Genomic DNA, 25,829 nt, shown 5'->3' with positions numbered 1-25,829 from the left:
TACGGTGTGTAGTACTGCTTGCAGATGAAATTGTTGTGCCCCAAATAGAAGTGGTTTTCCTTTAACTATACAGTTGTTAAGACTAAAAGAATATTTTCAAACCTGTTTTAAAAGCAACTCTTTGCGTATGGTTATGTTCTGTGCACTGCTTTGTGACAGGTCCCAGGTTTCGGTATAGTTACAATGTAGCATTAGTAGTCTTGTATGACAAGCAGTAAGTAAAATGTAGAACAACATCTAAAAAGTCACAGGCTAACAGGAGATAAAACAGCCTTCATAAAAGACACCGATTAGAAACTCTACTTCTGGTTCTGTGAGTCAGAATAGTCAGTGTTACTAAATGTACTGCACGTTGCAAAACATTAGTAGGACTGGTTGGTGCATAGCCTAGAAAGGGTTCTATAAGTCTGGCTTACATGCTCATGGGGAGTGGACTGATAAAATGCAAACACAACACTTCCAGGAAACAACTCTGTCTTCCAATGAGATAGTGAATAACTTATTTGGACTTAAATTAGAATCTCCTATTCTTTCTTTGTAAACTTTTTTAAGCAACAGCCATTGGCAAAGAGACACCAGGGTTGGCTTTGCATTTTTATATGTAAGACAGGCCTGTTCTTTTTCCCGAAGCCATGAGGTACACTGAATTGTATTTCAGCTGCAGTCCGGGTTCATAGCAGGGAATTGTCAGGCACAGTATGTTGCATTTTATCAGCAGCCTGAGAGCTGAATGAGCATGAAAGGGACACCAAATTGTCATCCCTCTGTGGAAACCACTAGAGGCAAAAAACACGTTGACATCCCTGGCAATTTATTCGTTTGATTGAAGTGAACAAATGTTTCTTGTATATGAAAACAAAATAATAAAAAGTGTGACGTTTTGGGTACAGTGCATGTATGAGATAAAGAACTGATTATGAAAAATTTGTAAAGATTGAGTGTAATTTTTAGGCGTAAAGCAGCCCTTCATGCGTTGCAATGGAACCCTTTCTTGGAAGATCGAATGATCAACCAAACAGCCAGAAGCATGTAGTGAGAGATGTATGCTGTTCTGGGCCGTACTAAGATGTAATTGACACTGTCATTTAATGGCTGATATCTGTACTGGAAAGCCAGACCTAAAAGGAGAATTGTCACTTCAGAGAGAGGGTGGTAATTGTTGGTGGTTAAGCATCCTTTATCCCTTGTGGTTGACAAACCTACCCTATTCTGACCTTGTAATGACATTGAATGTTTTCTCTTGATGCAGCAGGTGTCGTCCAATCTTTAAATATTAAAGCAATCGACAGCTAAAAAAGAGAGCAAAAACAGACTTGTATTGCTTTTAATGTCCTTTCCATATTTTACATAAAAGGCATGTTAAGTATTTGCCCAAGGTATCCCATGCAATGATTATATGAATTAATGACTCGCATATATTTTGCATTATGTCTTTTGCTTATAATAAGCTGGCATCAGTATTGAAGTCTGACTGTAACCAAGCATTGGTAAAGCTGGTAGTTCTTAATTTTGAAAGGGGTTAGCTTTGCCAATGCTAGAAAAAAAGCTTTTTGCAAATGCTGAACAGCATTGGCAAAAAATATATATTTATATCTGCCTGATGGCGCATGCATCACGATGTATGTCAGCACGTATGTACTCACATGGTGGACATTTTGTCTTTGTTTTTTAATTTACCAGTCCAACTTGGCTTTCACCATTTTTGAAGCAGCAAATTAAAACCAAAGGTGTGCAAAAGAACATTTACAGAGAGAAGCCACCCATTAGCAAATTTCTGTTGTCATGCACTCCTAAAACGTTTTTTTTTTATTGAAGTTTATAAAAACAGAGGGGAGGGAGAATAACAAAGGTGCTAAGGATGTAGAACTGTTATAAAGAAAAAAAAGAAAAAGTAAAAAAGCTGAATGGGATAGGGATGAGTCAAGGAACAACAGACAAGCTTGAGGGAGATGGCAACACGAAAATGGATGTGAAGGAGGAATCAGCCCACAGGGAAGAGAGAGAGTTAGCAATAAAACACATGAACTACTGTAAACAAAAAAAATAGTTACCTGAATTTAAGCAGTGGGGTCTCCAAGCCATCCAATCAAAAGGATGTTAAGATGTTATTGTCCAGGGGACGGACAGACACAAGAAGAGGAAGGAAAGCATTGAAAAATAGGCAAGCAAATGCAATTGACAAGCATTCGGCTGACCCAAGCCCACTCTAAATATTGATATTGTACACAACAGGTCTTGGGAAAAGAGCTGTAGATTAGACCTAGTGCTGAAGTTTCCTGTTTAACTTTTTGCAGAAAAGAGATCAGAAGAAATGTTGCAGGAGTATCTACAACTAAGCCGAATTTTTTTTTCTGCTTGTATTCATTGGCTTCAAGTATTAATTACAGTGTTTGACTTCAGCTGCTAGCTAATATTGTTCAAATCAGTGTTGCCCTAGTTGATTGCACAGTTGTTGGGACATACCGTTTTCCCCTATACCAGCAAGAACTCAGTCTTATGGGCTTGCTGCAAAACATCCAGGACTATGTGGTGAGCCCAACAGGGCATATTTGTGTTTTGGCGTAAGCAAGAAGAATATGCCCATTAATAAATCTGTCCTTTGTTCACATTTAGTACATGGAAACATTCAGATAGTTGTGAACTGCTGGTCCGCTAAATACGTTTAGGATACAATTTCTAGAAGCATTTTTATTGTTGATATATGAATATGCTACGTTTTTCCGCATACAAATACCCCGCATACCCTCACTCCGCAAAAATGATTCCGCAAATACTATCACTCCGCAAATTAACACAACGCAAACTTTTACAACGAATATGCCTTTACCACGCATGCTTTTACAACGCAAAGGCATGCATGTTAAAGGTATACTCATTGTAAAAGTTTTAAAGGTAAGTGAGAGTACCCTACAAAAAACACTAACCTACACTACACAAACACTACCCTACACTACACCAACACCAAAACACTACCTACTACCCTACACTACCTTACACTAACACTACCCTAAACCCTAAAACACTACCTACACTACACAAACAATACCCTACACTACACCAACACTAACCTAAACCCTAAAACACTACCCTCACTACACATACACTACCCTACACTACACAAACACTACCATAAACCCTAAAACACTACCCTAACCCCTAAAACACTTCCCTACACTACACTACACATACACTACCCTACACTACACAAACACTACCCTAATCCCTTAAAAATTAACGCCCACCCCAGGCCCATTCCCCCTTACCTCTCTCTTCTCGTGGTTTCTCTCTTTTTCATCTTGTATTTTCTCACTGCTTCTGCTTCTTCAATCACATCCTCACTCTGTCAGGGGCGGTGCACGTGGATGTGAGGAAACAGAAAAACCTGATTCCTCACAACGACTTGGATCGCCCAAATTCTTTTTTGTTTTGTTTTTTACATCGTATGTGCATTTACCATCATACCTTTACAACGAAGGCATGCGTGATAAATGCACATGCGATGTAAAAAAATGCGGAGTAATGGTATGCGGGGTAGGGGACAATGCGGAGAAAATGTATGCGGAGTCAAAGTCCGCGTGATAATAGATTTGTAATAAAGTATATTTACCTGATATATGTATTGTCAGATAACATGATACCAGCTACTCAGAATTTCTTTGGATTTTTAAACTACACCAATGTGCTTTCCTTATTCTGTAGTGCACGTTTTTTCCACTATTGAGAAGAAAAGGGGGAGGATATGAAACATAGCCTCTTCACTCAAATCATAGAAATAATTTCACCATTTACCCCGAGTAAGTTCTAACCCTGACATGAAGCAGGAGCTTTTATTAGTTAAATCCTATTTTCAAAATTGATTATTGTGTATGACAGGCTTTCTTTGTAGTGATAGGTTTATACGATTTTCTTCACAATTCTAACACTTTTGTTGTGGCAGCTCTCCAGCACACCAGCATAATTTATTCTGATGGATACAACTACCTTTGGATTTCTCAACTGTTGAATTACCCTATGTGCAGCATTCCATGGAAACCTTTCTTCATAGCTCCCCCACGTCAACAGCACAATTGAACGGCTCCGCACGTGACTCCGCGTGATGTCATCGGAGCCATGAACAGACCATGTCGGCGTGCTGACATCAGTTGCTTTTTTTTACACACCGCTTTTCCAGGGCTCTCCATTTCTGGTGTTTCATTGTTGCAGGCTCTTCCTGAAATTGTAGCAGTGACATGGCTGTGCAGAAGTCCAGTTTTAATCCTTGCAGGGAATTTGGGGGTCATATGTCTATCACTGACCTCCATGAAGATTGTCTTTGGTGCCTCTCGTCGGACCACAACGTCGAGGGGTGTTCTTCAAGCTGCTGCATGAATCTGAAGGCCCTGAAAGAGAGGGGGGGGGGGGCAAACTGTTTATTGCCAGGGCGAAGAAACAGAAGAGGGCCCAGAAAATAACGAGATCCAAGTCACCAACTCTGCATACCTCAAAGTTGTCAAGAAAGCACAAAAAAGTGGCGTCATGCATCAAGACGTCGTTCGTCTAAGGATAAGGCTTGGTCCAGGAACTCCGGCCTCACCACAAGGATGAAGCCTCTCCTTCCCTTCACCGGAGGTGACTCCGGCACACACTCCGGCGCCCAGAGAAGCGCCTCCGGCCCCTCCAGCCCAGCTCCGGCGTAACAACCAGAGCCAGTCAAACAGTTTCCTCAAGCTGTCTCTGAACCAGTGATACCGGATCCGTACCCACTCTTTCCGGCTCCAGGTATGGATCCTTCGCATTTTTTAATGCAATATTCGGCATGTTTGCCAGCATGGCTAGCCCTGCTGGTGCTCCTTTTGACCCCATGGTACTGCTTTTATTCAACCTTGGAGGTTTGCCACCTCATTTTGCACAGGCACCATTCATGCCTTTCATGCAGATGACCCCGGAAAGTTGGCCTCTACCGACGCTGAGGTTCTCGACGCCGGTGCATTCCCTCGAGGGAAGAGTGCACTTGGAGTCTTCTCCTGTGCTGTCCGGCTCTGGTATGGTGCTGACTCTGCCTCACCCGGCTCCCTCTGCTAATCCTGTGGAGCCTCCATCACCGCCGGTCCCGAAGTCACCGGCACTGTGCCTAGCGCCGACGCCAATACCCAGGATGAGATCCCGAAGGGAGGCGCAGAGACTCCTGGAGGAGGAAGAATTTCAGGAGCAGCAGGAAGAGGCTGAAGAGGGGGAAATTGTTGACCCTATGCAGGAATTTGAGGGTCTGCAAGAGACTAGTGGTTTGGACACATCTCCGGAGTGGGATCCCTCTTCACCAAAAGGCCTTCCATCGCAAGAGGCCTCCTCATACCATTCCATAATAAGGAAGGTAGCTGATCTGCTGAACTTGACTTTACCAAATACAGAGATAAAGTAAAATATTTTAACCGTGGTGCTTCATTCTCCTTCTTCTGTATCAGAACCTCTGCTTCCATTTAATGAGGCTTTGACTAAGTGACTAAGTCCATTGTAGAGGTTTTGCAGAAGCTAATGACTGCCCCTGCTGTGTCCCGATCAGTTGCAAGGAGATATAAGGTGGCACCTGGAGATCCTACTTTCCTTTCCACACACCCGTCTCCTGAGAGCTTGGTAGTCTACGGGCTCTTTCCAAACCACACCTGAAGATAGAGAACCTAAGAGCATGTCGGAATCAGCTAAAAAGGTGTTTTCTTCAGCCAGTATGGCTCTGAAATATACAAATGCAATGTGCCTGCTGGATCGATCTATCTAAGCTCTGATGGATTCTGCAAAGGAGGTGAGCCCCAAGCTTCCGGAGGACGTTCAGGGCCATTTTGCAGAGGGACTATCGGACACGCAAGCAGCGGTCTGTTAAGTAATAGAATCAGGGCTGGATACAGCGGACTCCGTTGCTAGATTTATGGGTTCCTCAGTGGCAACCAGGAGGCACGCCTGGCTAAGGGGGGTCTGGGTATTCATCAGATGTACAGGCCACCCTATTGGACTTGCCTTTTGATGGCTCTCATCTTTTGGTACCAAAGCAGACTCAGCGCTACATCGCTTCAAGGATAGTAGAGCCGCAGATTTCGCGGGTTTGGCAAGACTCCTTCCTTTCTGGCCAGGCAGCAGCAGGCGAACCCTCTGTATAGGTTGTACAGAGGAAAGGGTAGAGGTTACCTGCGCGGCACAGCTTGGCAGCAAGTCTCCTCCTCTCCTGTTCCCCCAACTGGTAGCGCAGGGAAGCAGCTTTAGATCCTCCATCCTGGAGCATGTTGGCCCCGTGGGAGGTCGGGTGTCCCATTTTCTACGAAATTGGAGATCTATTACGTCAGATCTCTGGGATTTTGATCTTGTAGAAAATGGATATGCCCTTCCCTTCCAGGAGTTCCCCCCTCCTTTTCTGCCTCATCAAGGCTGGTGCTCAGAGGACCACCTGTTGCTTCTGCAGCAGGAGGTTCTATCTTTGCAACAGAAGGGTGCAATAGATGTTGTTCCGTAACAGGAAAGGGGTCAGGGTTGCTACTCCCAATATTTCATGATCCCCAAGAAGGACGGACAATTGAGGCCGATCCTAGATCTCAGGATCTTGAATTTTGTACTTCAAGCAGGAGAAGTTCAAGATGTTGACCCTGGGACTGCAACAGGAAGACTGGATGGTGTTGATCGATTAGCAGGATGCATATTTTCACCTGAAATCGTATCGGAAGTATCTCCGTTTTACGGTGGGATCTCAACACTACCAGTTTGCGGGCCTTCCGTTCGGTCTTACATCCGCGCCACAAGTCTTCACAAAGGTGACAGTGGTGGTAGCAGCACATATCAGAAGGTCGGGATTCCTGTTTTCCCCTATCTGGACGACTGGCTGCTTAAAGCAAAGTTGCCGGAGATGGTGCTGCCTCATGTGCAAGTAACACCGCATTTGAAAGAGACTATTAGTTATAGATTCCTTACCTTAGAATTACCCCTAGACGTCAGAGAATTTTTTTCTTAGCAGTACCCCTGCGCGTCGGTAGGTGGGGTCGGTCACGTCAGTCGTCTGCGTCGTGGTCGCCAGGAAGACGTTGCAGTGTCTACTTAGACACCTCCCCTGCACTCTGACGTCTGTTCTTTTTTTCTGCATCAGCCAGCGCAGATCAGGAGAGAGCGTGCCCCTTTGTCATTTTTTGACTAACCCTTTTTCAACTTTTGTCAACATCTTTTTTGAATCTTACGACTCCTGGTGCACGAGGGATGTCCAGCCGTCGGCCCGGTTTCAAGCCCTGTGACTCCTGTCACAAGCTTATGTCAGTCACCAATCCTCACCTCGTGTGCCTTTGCTCACTGGAGCTCTCGACCATGACCCGAAGTCGTGCTCTGACTGCAGGGCCCTGAACCCGAAGTCTTTGCGGGAGCGGTCCCGAAAGCTTTTGGAGGCCCGGCAATTCGATCCGCGCCATTTGAGGTGCCAGTCGAGGGGAAGGTCGTGAAACCAGTCGCAGACCCATCATCATTGAAGTCTTCGCACTACTCGGGTAAGTCGAAGCACAAGAAGGCGAAGAAGCATCGCTGCTCTTCCCCTTCTGTTCGTCCGTCGGCCGACGCGACGCGGGACCTGGAGCATCGTTGCTGTCCGGTTCCTTCCATGGAGCCCACTGAGACGACTCAGCGCTTCTCTCTCTTTGCCGCAGCATCCCCTGCCCATCTTCAGGCATTTTACTAAGCGCTGCACAGCATCTTTTGGCAGCCTGACTCCGCCGGTGCACCTTTGGGCCCGCAGACTCGGTTGGGGGCTCTGGGCCTTCAATGCCGGCAGCTCCAGCCTCTGCATCGCAGGTTGCCCCAGGATCCAGGCCTGTCCCCCGGCGCCTATTCCAGTGACGACGCCCCAACGCCGGTTGTGCCCACAGCTGTCGTCGACCCCAGCCTCACCCCTGTCTTGGACATGGCACCAGACCAACGCTGATACCGGCGCAGAAGGGTACTTTTGTACCGCTGTTCTTCCCTGGCGTTCCCTACTGCCCTGACTGGCAGCCAGGGGAGGGTGAGAAGGACTGGGAGGGGTCTGTTCACCCTCTAGCCGGACTGGAGAGAGGAGTTGGGTGATGCCAGCTGTCTGGATACTTCCCCATACCTTGGTATGCTTTCTCTCGCTACCGTAGCTACGGAAGAGGGAGTTTCCTACACTGTGGTGTTGCGTAGCACAGCTGAGGCCTTGGGCCTTTGAGCTTCCTACGGTGGCAGTCAGGACTAATCTCCTGACTGAGGTGCTTCAGCCGGCAGCAGCTTCTTTGGAGCCCCTGCTGCCATTCGATGAGGCCCTCCCTGACATCCTTCCGGGCACTTGGTCCAAACCCAGCACAGGGGCTCCTGTGAACAGGATGATTGCCCTGCCCCCGGAGATCCACTTTTCCTCTCCCAGCACCCTACCCCTTGGAGCTTGGTGGTCCAAGCCTCATCCTCAAAAGGTGCATTCCCTACAGCTCCCCCGAATAGGGAATCCAAGAAGCTGGACCATCTTGGGAAGAAGATGTTCTCTTCCGCCAGCTTAGGACTACAGTCGGTGAACACCGCATGTCTTTTGGGTCGTTACGCACATGGTGTGGGACACGGTTGTGCAAGTGCTGCCACAGGGCCCGGTGGAGGCCTGGCCGTGCTCACCCGTGCTGTTGCTGAGGGTCGAGACGCAGCAAAGTTTACCATCCGGTGTGGGCTGGATGCAGATGACTCGCTGGGTAGAATGGTTTCCACGTCGGTAGCACTGCGGCACCATGCCTGGCTGATAATGTCCAATCTACCCTTTTGGACATGCCCTATGATGGCCGTCGCCTGTTTGATGACAAGGCGGGCAACTCGCTCCAGCGTTTCAAGGACTCTAGTGCTGCGGCCAGATCCTTGGGCCTCGCAGAAACTTCTCGCCCCTTGCAGTGCCCCACCACATTCCACCTAGAGCCTCAGGACCGCGCAAGCTACCCAGCCTATGCGTGGTCAAGCCCCCAAACCTCCCTAGTCTGACCTTTCAAGGCCACCAGTTGCCAGTGGGCCGCAGAATACGCCATTACCTCTCCCACTCTCAGTAATACGAACATGTGAGAAGCTGTCAACCGCCACGTCCGTGATTCAAGCACCGCATTTCGCGGGTCCCTCTCACCCCTTGGCGGCCATCTTAGGGGAAGGTCGTGACGCCAGACGGCGCCATCTTTGTTGCCGCACTAGTGGTCGGCTGATCGCTACTTAGGGCGGGCAAACTCGAGGCTCTGCCTGACTGACAAGGCGTGCTGCCTCATTTCATAGCCACAGGAGATCGCGTTCAGGAGCGCTGCAGCGTCAATTGATAGCGCATCTCACGAACTTTATAGCGCTAGCTATTTAAGATTTTAAATACCCTGTTTTGTATTTGTGTTGTTTATGGGTTAATTTTACCCTGTTTTTACCACCACTTACCTGCACTTTAATAGTAAAGCACCGCATTTCGCGGGTCCCTCTCACCCCTTGGCGGCCATCTTAGGGGAAGGTCGTGACGCCAGACGGCGCTATCTTTGTTGCCACACTAGTGGTCGGCTGATCGCTACTTAGGGCGGGCAAACTCGAGGCTCTGCCTGACTGACAAGGCGTACTGCCTCATTTCATAGCCACAGGAGATCGCGTTCAGGAGCGCTGCAGCGTCAATTGGTAGCGCATCTCACGAACTTTATAGCGCTAGCTACTTAAGATTTTAAATACCCTGTTTTGTATTTGTGTTGTTTATGGGTTAATTTTACCCTGTTTTTACCACCACTTACCTGCACTTTAATAGTAAAGCACCGCATTTCGCGGGTCCCTCTCACCCCTTGGCGGCCATCTTAGGGGAAGGTCGTGACGCCAGACGGCGCCATCTTTGTTGCCGCACTAGTGGTCGGCTGATCGCTACTTAGGGCGGCCATGCTGACGCGCAGCGTTCGCGCGCAGCGTGAGCACGCCGGAGTCACGCCAGAGTCCAGCCCGTCTGCGCCCGTCCGCGCACGGACGGGCGCGGGGGCCGGGACCTCTGGCGGTTGGACCACCTACACACGGGATGAAATGCATCGATTAAATATGGGATATCACCCCTTAGATCCAGCCACGCTAGCCGTATTGGACGAGCTTTCCATCCATAATCCATATTCAGGTAAGTCCATCTCGGACCTGTACACTTTGAAATTGACTAGCCTTAATACGAGGTCTATGCAATGTCACAATCTTGAGATCTTCACCTTGCTCCAAGATGAAGATATAGATATCCTGACGCTGACAGAGACCTGGCTTGGGGAAAATTCCCTACCTGATATCATAGCTGCTGTCCCGTCAGGATATGACATACATTGGCATAACCGTGCTGGGAATGCGCGTGGAGGGGGAGTAGCAATTCTATTAAAAAAAAATCTAGTAGTAACCAAAATTTTGGCAGAAACAGTGGATTTGGCTGACATGCGCGCAGTGAAACTTATGTTTGACAATCTGTGTCTAACTATTCTCACTGTTTATCGTCCACCTAACTCTACTCCGGCCTTTAACAATCTATTTATGGCTAGTATGTCTGACTTATGCTCACGGTATAAAAACATAGTAGTCACGGGAGACTTTAACCTGCACTGGGACAGGGATAAAAAAGATTCAGCAGCTGACTCGTTAGAGACAACGATGTCCTCCCTGGGCTTTAGGCAGTTGGTAGACTCTCCCACGCATATAAAGGGCCACATTCTTGATCTGATTTGGGCCCTAGATCCCAAGGTTACATTAGTGAAAGTCCTCCCTTGTATCTGGTCAGATCACCATCTGATCTATTGTAAAATCCCTGTCGGTATAAACCCCCGCAACCACCACCCATAATTAAAAAGATGCGTAAGTGGAAAAACGTTGATTCACAAACGCTAACCACCAAACTTATGGAATTCGTCCAACCTATGGATCCTGACGCTGATGTAGATCAAGAGTGTAAGGATTTAATGGATAGTCTGATCAGAGCAATACATTTGATTGCACCTGAGAAGCCTCAAAAAGTGAATTGTGGGGGGAAAGGCGCCCCTTGGTTCACCCCTGCTCTGAGGGAGCATAGGAAAGAACTACGTAATTTAGAGAGAACTTGGAGGAGGAAAAAAGATGGAGAATCCCATGAACAATATAGGAAGTTGTTTCGTACCTATAAAAAAACATGTACAGAACTCTAAAGCTACTTTTTATGAAAATCGCATTAGTGAGGCAGACAACGTCCAGAAAGAAACCTTCAAAATACTGTCGGAACTAAGTAAAAGAGCCCAAGTTACGGATACCACAATTAGTTGTGACACCTTTCTAAAATACTTTTTGGATAAGGTTGACACTATTTTAAAGGAAATAAAAAACAGTCACTGGCCCTATGGAACCACAATCTACTCAAACTCCGGTCAGAGTCTACATGTCCGAATTCCCCCTGATGGATTCATTAGGCCTCGAAACATTAATGAGGAAAATAAAATCAGGCTCCCCAGCGGACCCATGTCCCCCAAGTGTGTTTCGCCTAGCTCGCCTTAGCCTAGAGGATCATATCTTGTCCGTGCTGAACAAGTCATTAAACACAGGACGGCTACCAATCAGCTTTAAAGAAGCTCGGGTAAAACCGCTAATTAAGAAAGTGGGGGCAGATCCCAAAGTGTTGAAGAATTACAGGCCGATCTCCCAGCTGCCATTCCTGTCCAAGGTTCTTGAACAACATGTGCTGATATCCCTGGCCTCGTTTCTGGAGTCTAACCATCTTCTCCATGAGATGCAGGCAGGGTTTCGAGCACATCACAGCACCGAGTTGGTAATGCTCTCGGTGCTGGACGATCTCAGGTTGTTGGCTGACAGTAAAAAACCTAGCGCACTGATACTTTTAGATCTGTCAGCGGCGTTTGATACTGTCAGCCATACTCTACTTTTGGACAGGTTGGCCAGTTATGGGTTTCGGGATTCAGCCTATCAATGGCTGGAATCTTTCCTATCCGGGAGAACCCAGAGGGTCCAGTTGGGAGATACGGTATCAGGAGTGGGAAAGCTCACATGTGGGGTTCCCCAGGGCTCTGCTCTATCTCCCCTTCTGTTTAACTTGTACCTACAACCCCTAATAAAAGCCCTGGTTGAGATGGGCTGCCGCGTATACAATTATGCGGACGATACTCCGTTGTTGTTGAGCATGGACGACACTGAACAGGCCCAGTTACAGGCACAGGAGGTACTTAGATTCACAGTCAACTGGATGTCCCGGAACCTCCTGAGGATTAACCCCGAAAAAACCGAGGTGTTAATAATTTCATCTATTTGTTCCCCCTGGAGTGACCTGTACTGGCCCCAGGAATTGGGCCCCACCCCTAAGCCAGCTGACTTGGTAAAAAGCCTTGGTATTTAAAGAAAGATCCTGCCCTTTCAATGGTGAGCCAGATCTCCTCCGTTGTAGGAACTTGTAATGGTCTTATAAGACAATTGCGCAAACTAGTTCCGCTCCTCTCACAGTCCATGCTTCGCACTGTAGTCTCTGCCACTATACTCTCGCGGCTGGACTATGGAAACGCGCTCTACCTGGGCTTACCAAAGGTGTTAACCAATAGACTGCAGGTGGTTTTAAATGATGCGGCAAGACTCATCTATAAACTTCCAAAAAAATCACATGCCTCCCCGCTGCTGCAGAGCCTTCATTGGCTGCCAGTGACGCAAAGGTCTGCCTTCAAAAGTCTCTGCATAGCCCATAAGTCCATCTATGGGCAAGCCCCTGCGTATATTAAAGAAAGGCTGGAGATCTACCGGCCAGAAAGAAGTCTAAGGTCCTCCGAGGCTCAATTGCTTGTGTGTCCTCGGTTTAAACTGGCCACAAAAGGTGGAAGATCTTTTTCGGTCTTGCTGCCTAGGCTCTGGAATAAACTGCCTGAGGCTCTTCGCAAAGATGGAAACCGGCTCCACTTTAGGAAAGCCCTAAAGACTATCCTATTTAGAGAAGCGCTGAGTCCAGTATAGTCTCTATCCGGTCCCTTTGCTGATTAGGTTGTTATGTTTTGCGGTCAAAAGCGCCCTGAGACCTGCCGGTGAATTGGCGCTATATAAACTGACATTAACAATAACAATAACAATAACAACGGGCTAGTTCCACAGCCGACAATCCGAGGATTTACTCTAGCTCCAAGCCGGGAGGCCTCTCAAAATACCCAGACCTCCAGATTCAAGCACGGAACGGGTTAGTTCCACGGCCTGGGATCCGAGGATTCACTCTAGCTTCAACCCGGGAGGCCTTTCCAAACACCTAGACCTCCAGGTTATTGCTCTCTCTGATGACTGGAGCCCAAGGGCTCATTAACTTTCCCTCTTCACGTTGCCACATCATTGACAGTGGCATTTCTGGTGCCCCACCCCGGTCCCTCCACCCCCCACTTGTTCACCACCATCCCAGTCCTGATGAAGACCCCGCAGTAAGGTGCAAGTGAACCTACACCAACAGGGGTCGAAACGTCGACTTACTCCTTTTACATGCCCTACGCAAGCTCAACAGAACATTTATGACTGTGTTTTAACCATTGGGATAGGATTATATATATGTATAGAAGTGTGTAATGGCGATACCAACATGCCCATGTGCTGTCAACTTGCTAAATGTACCAATGTGACCACATGTGACCTCAGTCTAACTCTTTTCACACTATCCCGATCCTCACCAAGCACTTACCTCCTCCTCCCTGTACCCCTTTCACCCTCGCCTCTCTTTGTGCATTTAAATGTTTAAAAAAAATTTGAACAAATGTATGCATAATCCATTTATGATTGAGGATGTGAATAAATAACATCTCTCATAAACAAGAGCTCTATTTTGTTTAAATTGTCTACATTTTCGTTGTTGTAACTAAATTTTGCAACTGGGACCCCTTTATATGTAACAATTACCTCTCCCACTGGCACAACATCACATCGGACAGGTGGGTTTTGCAGATAGACCGAAGGGGCTACTCCCTCCCCTTCGAGACTACAACTCCCTCCATGACACCAACACTCCATCGCATGTCGGAGGATCATCGGGCCCTTCTCCGCCATGAAGTTACTGCTCTCTTGGCCAGGGGAGTTATTGAACGCGTCCCTGTGCCAGAAGTAGTACTCCCACTTCTTCCTGGTACCCAAGAAGGACAAAGGCCAGCGTCCTATCTAAGACCTCAGGGACGTCAACCACTTCCTCCGGAAAGAGAAATTCAAAATGCTAACCTTGGCTTAGGTCTTGTCTGCCCTCGACCCTGGAGACTGGATGGTAGCGTTGGACTTGCAGGATGCTTATTTTCACATCCCCATCTTGCCTGCCCATCGGCGCTACCTACAATTCACGATAGGCCATGAACATTTTCAGTTTACCTTGCTCCTCTTTGGACTTGCCAGGACCCCTCAGGTGTTCACGAAAGTGATTGCGGTGATTGCCACTCATCTGCGCTGATCAAGGGTTCCAGTCTCCCTTTATCTCGACGGCTGGCTGCTGAAGGCAAACTCGCCTCAGGCTGTCGTCTCCCACCTCCAGAGTACGACAGACCTCCTTCGCTGGGGTTCGCGGTCAACGTGCCGAAATCGCACCTGAATCCCTCTCAAAACTCCTTTTCATCAGAGCAGTTCTGAACACAGCACAGTTTCAAGTCTATCCTCCGGAGCAGCGAGAACAGGATATTCGGGCTATGATACCGATGCTTTAGCCTCTATCCCGGATTTCGGTGAGAATGACCCTGAGGCTGCTGAGCCTGATCGCCTCCTGCATCCTGCTGGTGGTTCATGCCAGATGGCATATGCGGGCTCTGCAGTAGGAGCTGAAGTTCCATTGGGCGCAGCATCAGGGAAATCTTTCCGATGTCTTTCAGATCTCAGAGGGGACTAAAGATAAGCAACTTGTTTGTCTGTAAAACTTGGATTTTTAGATAAACAAACCCACAGCTCACCTGGTAACCTCTCAGCGCAACCTGTTCATAGGGGTAGTACTGGACACTACTGTGAGTCATGCCTTTGTGCCTTTGTGCCTCCACAGAGGATTCTTGGCGTCCAGGCTATGATTCCGATTTTTCTAAATGGATCGGCTGTTCCAATTCTGGAGGTCTTGTGCCTGCTTGGTCTGTTCGCTTCCTGCGTACTGCTGATCAACCATGCACGCTGGCAGGCAGCAGTTTCAACACAATGGAGATCTCAAGGAGGTGGTCAGAATCTTCAGAGACTGTGCAGCAGAGCTGTAATGGTGGAGTGTTCCAGGCAACCTGCCTCAAGGGAAGCCATTTCACTTCCTTCTCCAGTGGCCACAGTGATAACGGATACCTCCACTCTAGGGTGGGAATCTCATCTGGGGGATCTGGAGGTGAAAGGCCTTTGGTCTCCTTAGGAAAGATTGCATCTTCTAGAATTGCGGGTGATATGTTTGCCTCCCAGGGCCTTTCTTCCCTCCCTTCGCGGTCAGTCGGTTCAGGTCCTTACGGACAACACTACAGTGATGTCGTACATCATCAAACAGAGAAGAGTAGGGTTGTATCGTCTCTGTAGAGAGGCTCTTAGACTCTGGTCCTGGGCTCAGGACCATGAGATTTGCATGATTTGCAAATCATCTGGTTGGAGTGCTGAATGTGCTTGCGGACAGTTTCAATCGGGGTACTCGGACAATCACGAGTGGTGTCTTCATCTGGACGTGGTCCTTCACATTTTCAGGATGTGGGGGTTTCCTCGGTTGGACCTGGTTGCCACTCACGAGAACGCTCACTACCCGTCGTTCTTCAGTCTCCATTAAGCGATTTGGGGTGCATTGGGTGATGCGTTTCAGTTCGGCTCACAGCTTCTTTTACTTGTTTACTCCAATACCATTGATTCTTCTGTTTCTGAGGAAGGTTTGCCAAGACTGGGTCCAAGTCATATTGATCACCCCGGATTGGCCAAGAAGGGTGTGGTATACAGACCTCATTTACCTCTCATTGCACCCTCCTCTCCGTCTCCCTCTCAGGGCAGACTCCTCTCTCTTGCAGTCGCAGGAGCAGATTCTACAACCCCCCCCCCCTCCTCCTCAAGAGCCTGCACCATCATGCCTGGAGATTGAATGGGGCAACCTGAGCTCTTTCTCTTTCCCGCTGGATGTGGGGGGATGTTATTTTATCTGCCAGAAGACGCTCAAACAAATCTGTCTATTCTGGTAGGTGGGCTAGGTTTGTAAAATGGTGTGAAGAGAGATTGATTGATCCCTTACGAGCCCATTTGTCTGATATTCTCAGTTTCTCTCTTTCCCTAGTACAGCAGAGTTGTGCAGTAGCAGCGGTCAAAAGCTACTTATTCTCTTTGTCGGCCTTTCTTTGCTTACCAGACCAGCCCTCTTTATTTAAATCTCCCATAGTCTTGATGTTCATTAAGGCCTCACTAATAGGTTTCCTCCCACCCCCTATCATGCCTCAGTAGGATTTGAATGTAGTTCTTACTTTCTTGATGGGGTCTCCCTTTGAGCCCCTAAATAGTTGTCCCTTGAGATTACTGGTGTTTTAGACGATATTTCTGGTTGCAATTACTTCCGACAGGAGGTTTAGTGAGCTGCAGGCCATTAGCTCCAAGCCCCCATTTACCTCATTTCATGTTTTTTAAGATGGTTCTTCGGACCCAAGCTGCTTACCTGCCTAAGGTGGTCACTTCCTTACATCTTGGGTAATCTATCACGTTAACCAGTTTCTATCCTCCCCTCACCCTTCTAAGGAGGAGGAGAGACCACTGCCTGGACCCTAAAGGACGGTCAGCTTCTACCTGGACAGGACTAAAGACTTCAGATTGGACAACCAACTCTTCATTGGTTACGTGGGCAAAATGAAGGGTAAGGCTGTCCACAAGAGAACGCTGTCCAGGTGGGTCATCCTCTGCATCAAGATCTGCTACGCTCGCCGACTGGCAGCATGGAAGATTGATCTAGACTGGAAAAAAACTGTCTACATTGCACGGGGATGTCCCAAAAAGTGGTCCTCAGTATGGTGTAAGTGGAATGTTTACTGGGGAAAATATATGTACCCCCCTCAAATGTCCCCCGGATGAGGAGTCTCTCTCTCCCTGATGCCCTTTCCCACTAACTGTAATTTGTCCCAGATATCTGTGTCGCCAAAACGTACATGCCATTCTTGTCTGCATACCTCAAACCATATAACCTGTATTGCTGTGCTGTTTTCATGTTTAATATAAAGAAATACATTTAAAAAATCTGCTACACTTTGGCCAAAAAGGAGCCTCCTGAAGTTATTCAAGCTCATTCCACCAGAGCCAAGTCTTCTTCTTTGGCTCTAGCTAGAGGTGTCCTTGTTGTAGACTCTGCAATGAAGCAACTTGGGCCTCCCTCCACACTTTCACGAAGCATTATTGCTTCGATTCGGAGGTCAGGAGGGACGGCCACTTTACACGTTCTGTGCTGCAAGATTTTTTGTATAAGTAGGCATGCACCCTCCTCCAAGAGCGGGACTTCTTGGGGATTCAATTCAAAAGGTGAGAAATCCACAAGCAGATGTATTCATAAGAAGAACAAGTTACTTACCTACGGTAACGCTTTTTCTGGTAGATACAGTATCTGCCTATGGATTTGTCACTGACCCACCCTCCTCCCTGTTGCCTGCCTGTTTGTACAGAAAAATAATTGACATGTGATTCATGCATTTTATCATGATATATTTGAAATGATGTGGTATTCGTTACTAGGAAATGTCTGTTTTAGAATTTCAGGTTTCTTTCTTGATTTCTGTATACACTTGTGGAAATATTGTCGGTTCACCCGTTTGCCTCGAAGGCACGGACAAAATGGGTGGGACACACGTCAGCACACAGACAAGATCTTCTTATGGCTCCAATGACGTCACGTGGAGTCGCGTGCGGAGCCGTTCCATTGTGACATCCTCGCCGACGTGGGAGAGCTATGGACAAAAGTTTCTGTGGAATGCTGCGCATGGGGTAATTCAAAAGGTGAGGAATCCACAGGCAGATACTGTATGCACCAGAAAAAGCATTACCGAAGGTTAGTAACTTGTTCTTTGCGTATTTTAATTAAAATCCTTTATCGCTTCGTTCCAATCATGTTGGAGACATGTTTCATAAATCCTGTACACATCATAATGTAGGCACACTAATTAAAAACAAGCAAATATATGTGTACTCCTGCACAGGTTTTGGGTTCAGTTATCAAGCACCTGACTTGGAGTGCAACCACTTACCTAACAGTAAGATTCAGTATCAGGCAAATGGTGTGGACCGGACAATCTGGTCATTGAAAATACAAAATATACTTTGCCAGAAGACTTCAAACTTTCCTAAAGCACAATCTTGAACCAGAAGGGTGACACAGGCCAAACCCCTACCAGAGTTACTTCAAAATAAAAGGTCTATATAATACTTAATTGTAGATTCATTTCTGAATTCATGCTGTAATTATTTAAAATACAGTATTGATATGAGTGAATAATAAGATTGCTATTTACCGGGCTGATAAGTAGCAGGAAAGAGGAAGTTGTCTTCAGCTACAGAGTTTAGGGTTTGTGACCGATGATTTCTTGAGACTACTAGCTGCAGATTCCTTAATGTAGAATTAGCCACAGGCTTGAGACTGTACCCGGAAAACTTTCTTGCCCAGCATCTAAGCGAGCCGGGGGTGGGGCGGTACCACGTGACTCCGCCCCGACGTCCTCCGCGGGCGTGGCGTCAGCGAGGTCACATAGGCCCCACCCCGGCAAGCTGACGTCAGTTTTCTTCGTTTCCGCGTGCATCGCTGACCTGGATCGTGTTCCTGGCCTATTTCAGGCCTCTGTTTTCCGCTTTTTAGCGTTTTTCCTGGGAACAGTGTGCAAATGCCTTCGGGCTTCAAGACGTGCTCGTCTTGCGCGCGCCAGATGTAGGCGACGGATCCTCAACCCATCTGCATGTGGTGTTTGGGAGAGAACCACAACTCCACAGACTGTTAGGCATGTCAGCAAATGAAACCGAAGTCCCGACGGGAGCGCTGGATAAAACTCCTTTCGGCATGCATCTCCAGGTCGGCGTCCTCACCGCGTCTGTCCCCCACGTCGGCTTCAAAAACCTCTGTCTCCGACATCGTCCTTCTTCCAGCCCGCAAGAGCGTCGCTCACCTGTTGGTAAGTGTCGCAGTTTGTCCCGGAGGGCCGGTACCCGGCCTGTTGGGGGCATGGGTACTCCGCGGGTGGTGCAGCCCGCGCATCGCCACCCTATCTGCCGTTTTCCGGTGCGGGGGCAACTAGAGCCCAGATGGAGGCCTATGCGGCAGCCTTGCAGGCCTAGTTGGCTCTTCCTCCTTCTCCTCCTCTTCCTGGGACGTCTGCGAATCCCTTGCCGCGTGCGGGGACGTCTGGGGCGTCGCCGGCGGCTCCAGCTCCAGCTGGTTCCGCTCCAAGTTCGGAGGATGTGTTGACGTCGGGGGGCAGCCCTTAGGGGTTCCCTCCTTTGGATCACGGCGCTTCTGCCTCACCGCAAACCCCCGCGGGGGTCCCTGTGGTGTCGCGGGATGTTGCCGGGGCTCGGGGCGTGTGATCGACTCTCACTTGGTCCTCTGGACTGGCGGCGGCCTTGTCCGAGGCCTAGGTGACGCTGCTGAGGCATCGGTGGCTGCTGGCCCTGGCGGGGCCGGCTAGAGGTCTGGGCGTGTCCTTGGGCCCCTCTCGTCCCTCCACGCTGGCGGCTGCCTCGTCGGAGGTCGAGTCGATGCCTTTGTGGTGCCGTTCCTTAGCTGCCCAGGCTCCGACCCAGCCTCGGTCTCCTGCTCTGCGCGTTGTGGCGGAAGTCGTTCCGGCGTCTCCTTCGACGCCGGTTGACGTTGACCAGTCGCTGGTCGCGGACTCTATGGCGCCGGGCCGACGTCGGGTTGTTGATTTGTCTTAGGAGGCCCCCTCTTCTCTAGAGGTTCGGCGGTTGTTGGTTTCATCTTCTCAGGAAACTGGTCGTCACGTCGTGGCTTTTTCCTCGGCGTCTTCTAAGGACGGCTCTTCGCCGTCGCCACGGCCGCAGTCTTCGCCCGAGGCACCTTAGGTTCCCCATTCCTCGGTTCCCCTTACCCCTTTCCAGGCTTGGCCTTTCCTTCCTCTGGTTGGACTGGGGGACGGCCGCCTTAGCTTTCAGCCGTCGCCCACAGTGGAACTGCTTTCACCACCGCAGGGCCCGATGGAAGCGGGTGCTGCCTTCACTCTGGCTGTTTCCACGGCTGCGGGAATCTTGCGGATGGGTGATCCAGCTGCCCGTTTCCCCACGGATCATCTTCTGGAGGTCCTCCATCAGGGTTCTGGTGGTCGGGAGCTGCTTCTTCCCTTCGAGGCTTCGCTCCACACTTCTCGTTTGGGGGCCTGGGGACGGCCCGCCACGGAGGACACGGTGCCCCAACAACTTCTGCACCGCCACCGTCCTGCACCACATGATCTATCTGTCTTTCCCTCCACCCCTCTACCAGGGGCCCTCTTTTACAGACTGTCTTTCCCTCGCTGCCATTGGTGTTGTCTCTCCCCGTCACGGGAACCCCGCTGGTTAGATTCCTGGGGGCGCAATATCTTCGCTTCCACCAGTGCAGCTTTGCAGGCCCTTAACACTCTGTGTATTGGCTAGGGCCACTTCTTGCTTTTGGGATTCGGCGGAGTCCCTTATGTCTGCCGCTTCTCAGGAGGGTGCCTGTGTTGATCTGCAGCACCATGTGTTGGATGGCCCGGAGCTGGCGGCATTTAATCTTCGCTCCGCTCGGGACATTTCGGAGGTGCTTGGTCGTACCATGGCCTCTTCTGTGGCCCTTCGCCGACATGCCTGGCTACGGGATAGTGCGTCGACATGCCGGCTACGGGATAGTGTGTTCCCTGAGAACATTAGGGAACGGCTGGCGGACCTTCTCTTTGATGGCACTCTTTTGTTCCACGCCCCTGCAGACTCTGCTATTCAGAGGTTTCTTGCGGGGCTTCGTCCTCCTCCTTCTTCTCCCCATCAGTGACCATGTGCTGGAGAGGTGTGGTCGTCCCTCGGGCCTCTGCTCTCCGTGGCGTCACGGTATGTCGCAGGTGCAGTCCTCTTGCTGTTGGTTTTGGAGTGGCTTGCGTTACGCCCCGGTCCGTCCTTCTCCTGGATCACTGTGTCCCTGGCCTGGCCTGCTGTCTGCGGCCTTGAGTTGTAGCTCTGCCTGGTTCCACTTCATTCGTTGGACCGTTGTGTGCTGGCCCTTCCTTTGGGGCGTATCCTGGGCCTTCTTGGTCTTTCCTGGCCTCTACCTTCGGCTCGCGTCTGGCTTGTCCTGGGTGCACCGTTCCGTGGTGTTGTCTGCTGCTGGCTGTGCATGCCAGTGCTGGCCTTTTGTTCTTCCACACCATTGTGCCTTACTTCTTCCGTCTGCACTTTTAGCGGTGCAGCCTTCCCTGTCTCGTCCGATGCTTGAGGCTGGGGTGTGTTCGGATTTTCTTCAAGTGGGCCCTGCCTCCGGTCTACCTCTCCTCCTTAGGGGTTGAGGTGGTCCTTGTGTTCCTTGAGGCTTTCGGGCGCTATCTGTCCCTGCGGGGTGTTGGGCAGTTCTCCATTGGTGGGGCTTAGGATATCCTGGCCTTCCCTGCTTGTCCCTGTGGCGTGTCCCCTGCTGGGGCCCTGTGTCTCTCCTGGTGGGGAGGCTCTCTCGCAGGCCCTCCTCGCTTTTGGGTATGGCTAGGGTATCTATTCTACGTTAAGGAATCTGCAGCTAGTAGTCTCTATCAGATGTACAAGTTACTTACCTTCGGTAACAATGTATCTGGTAGAGACGATTCTAGCTGCAGATTTCTTCATGACCCACCCTTCCTCCCTGTTCTTTGAGGACCCTCTGCTTGGGTTTCTGCGGTCGCCCCCCTCTGGATGCCTTGTCTTCTGTGGGTGTCCTCTTCAATGTCTTCCAGTCAGGCGTCCCTCCAGCTGGTTTCTCTCCAGCATGAGGACCTACTTTTGCTCTTTCCCTCTGTTGTTAGAGTTTCTGATCCCCCCCTAGTCTTCTCGTTGGGCGTTCTTTTACATGTCCTTGGCCTCCTGTTCCTTTCAGATGGCACTGTAGTCTGCAGATGGCTTACCTGTCCTTGCAAACAAAATATAAGGAGGGTCGAAAGGAGAAATATTTAAAGACCTGTCATTTCATCTCCTACAACAATATCTAATACACAAAAGAAAATGAGAGGTCTATGGTGTGTGATTGTACAAATGACTGTAAGATCAGGCTAAAGTAAATGTAAGAGTATCCGTAGGCTGAGATATTCCCATCCGACCACCCATATTTTGGCGGAGTCTCATCATATGGGATATATTGTCATAACATCCAAATGTGCCGCCCAAACCATCAGCCGATGGTGCGGAATTGGATGAAAAGATGTACACTCAAGCCAAACTGATACTTAGGTGTATGTGCAGTGCTGTGGTGAAAAAGTTCAAATTAACGACTCAGACAAAAACATATTTATTCAAGATGTCTGAGTGTCAATGTTAAAAACACGCCAGGTAGTTGAAACGTATGACTACACTGTGGCGCTTGTGCAGATGGTCAACATGTTTCAGCCCTCCAGACTTATTGTCGGGCTTTCATCAGGACCTAAATGATGGGCTACTGCAACAACGTGAATACCAAAAGAAAAATAGTGCTAGAAAAGTATTATGAAATGCATATATCTACCATGAACTTGGAGCCCCAATATCCATGTGAGAGATAAATATCTGGTAACAATCCTGTAAAATATAAACAAGACAGTATGCATTCATTTATCTAGCCACATTCTTACTCGAGACTGTACAAAAAAACACTCTACAACTAAGGTGAAATGTGCCTTGTTGGTTCAAGAGTAGTTTTACTCATTCACAGAACAATTATGCTAGCTGTGAATACTCACCGCGCATTGCGTGGAGAAACACCTCACCTCATCCGGCGTCCGCTCGGGAAAATGAGGCCCCGCTCTAAGGTGCATGAAAAAAGCAATTATTTATAGAAATAAGTTAATTGCTTAATTTAATTCATTAAAGCATCCTATAACAAACCCACTATCTGTGAACAAAGTCAACATCAACCAAGGACCGATTTACCAAGCGAATGGCACTTCAGTTGAAAACATTGTTTAAATCTCAATCAATAGCTTATTGAGATAAGGCTATCAAAGAGTAAGTAAAACAAACCATAATAGAGAAGCTAGAATAATGAGTATGTTAGTATCCAGTCAAAGGTGGCCTTACCTGTCCGTCGGTACCTCTCTCTACCTGTCCTTGACCACCTCCTCCTTTCAGGAGGTATGGCCATCCTTGGCAGTGTAGTCGGGGGATGGATTACTGCTACTCCTCTGTTATGGGCTTGTGGCCCTTTCCCTTGTGGTTGTAGTTGCAGTCCTCTCTCTCTCTCTCTCTCTCTCTCTCTCCTTTCACATGCTTGTGTTCCAGGATGGCTCTCGCCTTGGCTTGCAATGTGGTTCCACGGAGTGCTGCTTTGCGCTTTTCTTGCTATGGCTCCACTGCTCTGGCCTTCTGGTGCTTTGCTTTCGCCTGGGCTTGCACAAGTTGTGCCTCAGAGTGGTGCTCTACTCCTTTCCTGCTCTGGCCTGTTGCTGCCTTCAGGAGCCTTGGTGCCACCTGGTGGTGTTTCTCACCTTTTGTTTCTCTCTATTTTTTCTCTCTGGTTTTCTCGTACACTGTTCCCATGCTGGCTTCAGTTTTGTTGTGATGGCTCCGCGTTGTGGCGCGAAAAAGTTCTCCGAAGCAAACTGTCAGCACGCCGGTGTGGGGCTTATGTGACCTCGCTGACGTCACGTCTGCGTAGGACGTCGTGGCGACGTGATACCACCCCACCCCCGGCGCGCAGAGATGCTGATCAAGAAAGTTTTCCGGGTCCAGTCTCACGCCTGGAGATAATTCTACGTTGAGGAATCTGCAGCTAGAATGGTCTCTACCAGATACATCGTTACTGAAGGTAAGTAACTTGTACGTTAGCTTTAAATCTTGCTGCTATTCAAACAAACCTCAAGTTACAATGGCAGAATCTAAATTTGTCCTGCTTCATCATGAATAATCTGCTTCCCTGCTCACTGTAGACATGCGTTTGCTTAGAGCATTGTATTATTTTTAATAGATGCCCATTTTCTTAACAGTCTGTAATATTTCTTGGCTTTTGTCTCCTTTTCATTATAGGTGTCCTACGAATTCTGTTCCTGGTGCTCAGTGAATCAATGAATTTATAAAGGCTGTCAAAAGTTATGGTGCCTAACAATGGATATGCCTGTTTGATAACTGATTACAACATATGTTTACTTTTCACTTTCAATATTATGGATTATGTTAACCATTTGTTTCCCCCCGGAGAAATACATATTTTTAAGTAGTAAATTTTACATTAGATCTTATACAGAGCAGTATTTTATAAAGAGAAAAGAGAAACATTTTATGTGATAATTTCTTTCTAGTTTCATATTTTTTAAGAAAAGAATTTAATTCTTTATCTGCCAAGGGGGGTGTTTTAAATTTGCACATATATGGATGCACAATACTCTTTGTTGTGCCGTGTTGTATTTTGTGTGAAACTGCCCATTTGCAGGATCCTTGCATGCAGCTGTGGAGAAGACAGCGACAATTTTTTTAAGCAGGACTGCAACCTGTTATGAACGACTATAACATATAAAGGTTTACAGAGACTTTTGTGGTTATGTACAATTATAAGAATAAATCACTTTTTCCTTTTGTCATATTTTTTCATGTGCCCAGTTGAAAAATGTAAAGGTCGCTGGCCTCCTTGTGGACAGTGACCAATGGCAAGACTACCTTAACAAAGTGTTGAGCTGGCCAACAACTTGAATTTGAGCAGAATCGACATTTCTTTTTGAGAGGAAACGAGTGAATGTTTTCAGTTGTCATTTATGCAAAATGATTATTTTAAACTGGTTTTAGAAGCACAAAAACAAATCTGATCTTAAGTACATAGCAAAGATACCACTTCATTTCTCCAAACAACTGATGATGAAAAAGATATTATTAGAAATGTGGAGGTTCAGGGGACAAATGCAGTCGTAGGGCTTCATTTTCAAAGGATATATAAGGTGTGTATTATAATTAGGTGATATATGTGTGCTGTCATAGGACGGATTCTGAAAACATGCACATTTTCTTTTCACTGTAGGAAGTTTGATATGCCATACACCCCAACCCAGCATCCTCCAACTGCCCTAACTCACCCTTTTGACAGCAGAACAAACACGAGAGGCTCTCTGAGTGTAGTATGCACTGAAAACTTTAACCTGGCTTTGTTTGCACAACTATTTTAGTGGTTCTTTTGATTCACTGTGAAAGTACATTGTCAAATTTGTAGTAACTACCATCTAAATGAATTTGGCATACATGCCCAGTGACGTTACCTCCTGATGCCTCCTTGTTTTTGTACCCATACCATTATTTATTAAAGGAACGTTTAATTTAACTAAACCTGATAGCAAGTATTTTATTTTATTTCAGTTCTTCAAGTTTGCAAAAGACTGCGTGATTATCCATAAAACAATGTTCTATATTTGTATGGTGGTATTTTTTGTAGCATTAGTATTATTACTGTTCTGTTATTGATGCTGATACTGTTATATACTATTATATATTTTCTAAAGTGAGTCTGCACAACATTTTGTCTGAAAGAGACTTCCAGCTGCAGATTTTTTACCTTGGAATTATCCCCAGGCGTCTGACTGGATCAGGAAAGGTTTTGTGAGCAGTACCCCCTGCGTGCCGGATGGTGGCATTGTTATACTCCACGTGCCGTCGGTCACGCCGGCAGTGGTGTGTGCAGTTCATATATAGGCCCCACTCCAGCGGGCTGGCATCAGTTGTTTTTTTTTTTTTTGCCAATCAGGGCAGGTCTGGAGTTACCCCCAGACCTTGTGGGTCTAGGC

At 47.9% G+C, this 25,829-nt stretch overlaps 1 protein-coding gene across 2 annotated transcripts in view; it reads left to right on the top strand.

Moving 5' to 3' along the window:
- XRN1 (5'-3' exoribonuclease 1) overlaps nucleotides 1-25,374 on the top strand; it is a 1,049,234-nt gene extending 1,023,860 nt beyond the window's left edge. For both annotated transcript variants that reach the window (XM_078666417.1, XM_078666416.1), the window contains exon 43: nucleotides 24,091-25,374. The gene's annotated coding sequence lies outside the window, so the exon portion shown is untranslated. The remainder of the gene's footprint in view (nucleotides 1-24,090) is intronic.
- Nucleotides 25,375-25,829: the final 455 nt, after the last annotated feature.

Source organism: Lissotriton helveticus, chromosome 11, assembly GCF_964261635.1.
Source record: "Lissotriton helveticus chromosome 11, aLisHel1.1, whole genome shotgun sequence".
In the NCBI taxonomy this organism is placed as follows: Eukaryota; Metazoa; Chordata; class Amphibia; order Caudata; family Salamandridae; genus Lissotriton; species Lissotriton helveticus.
Note: the sequence above shows the minus strand (reverse complement) of the source record. Positions and strands in the feature narration are given on the sequence as shown.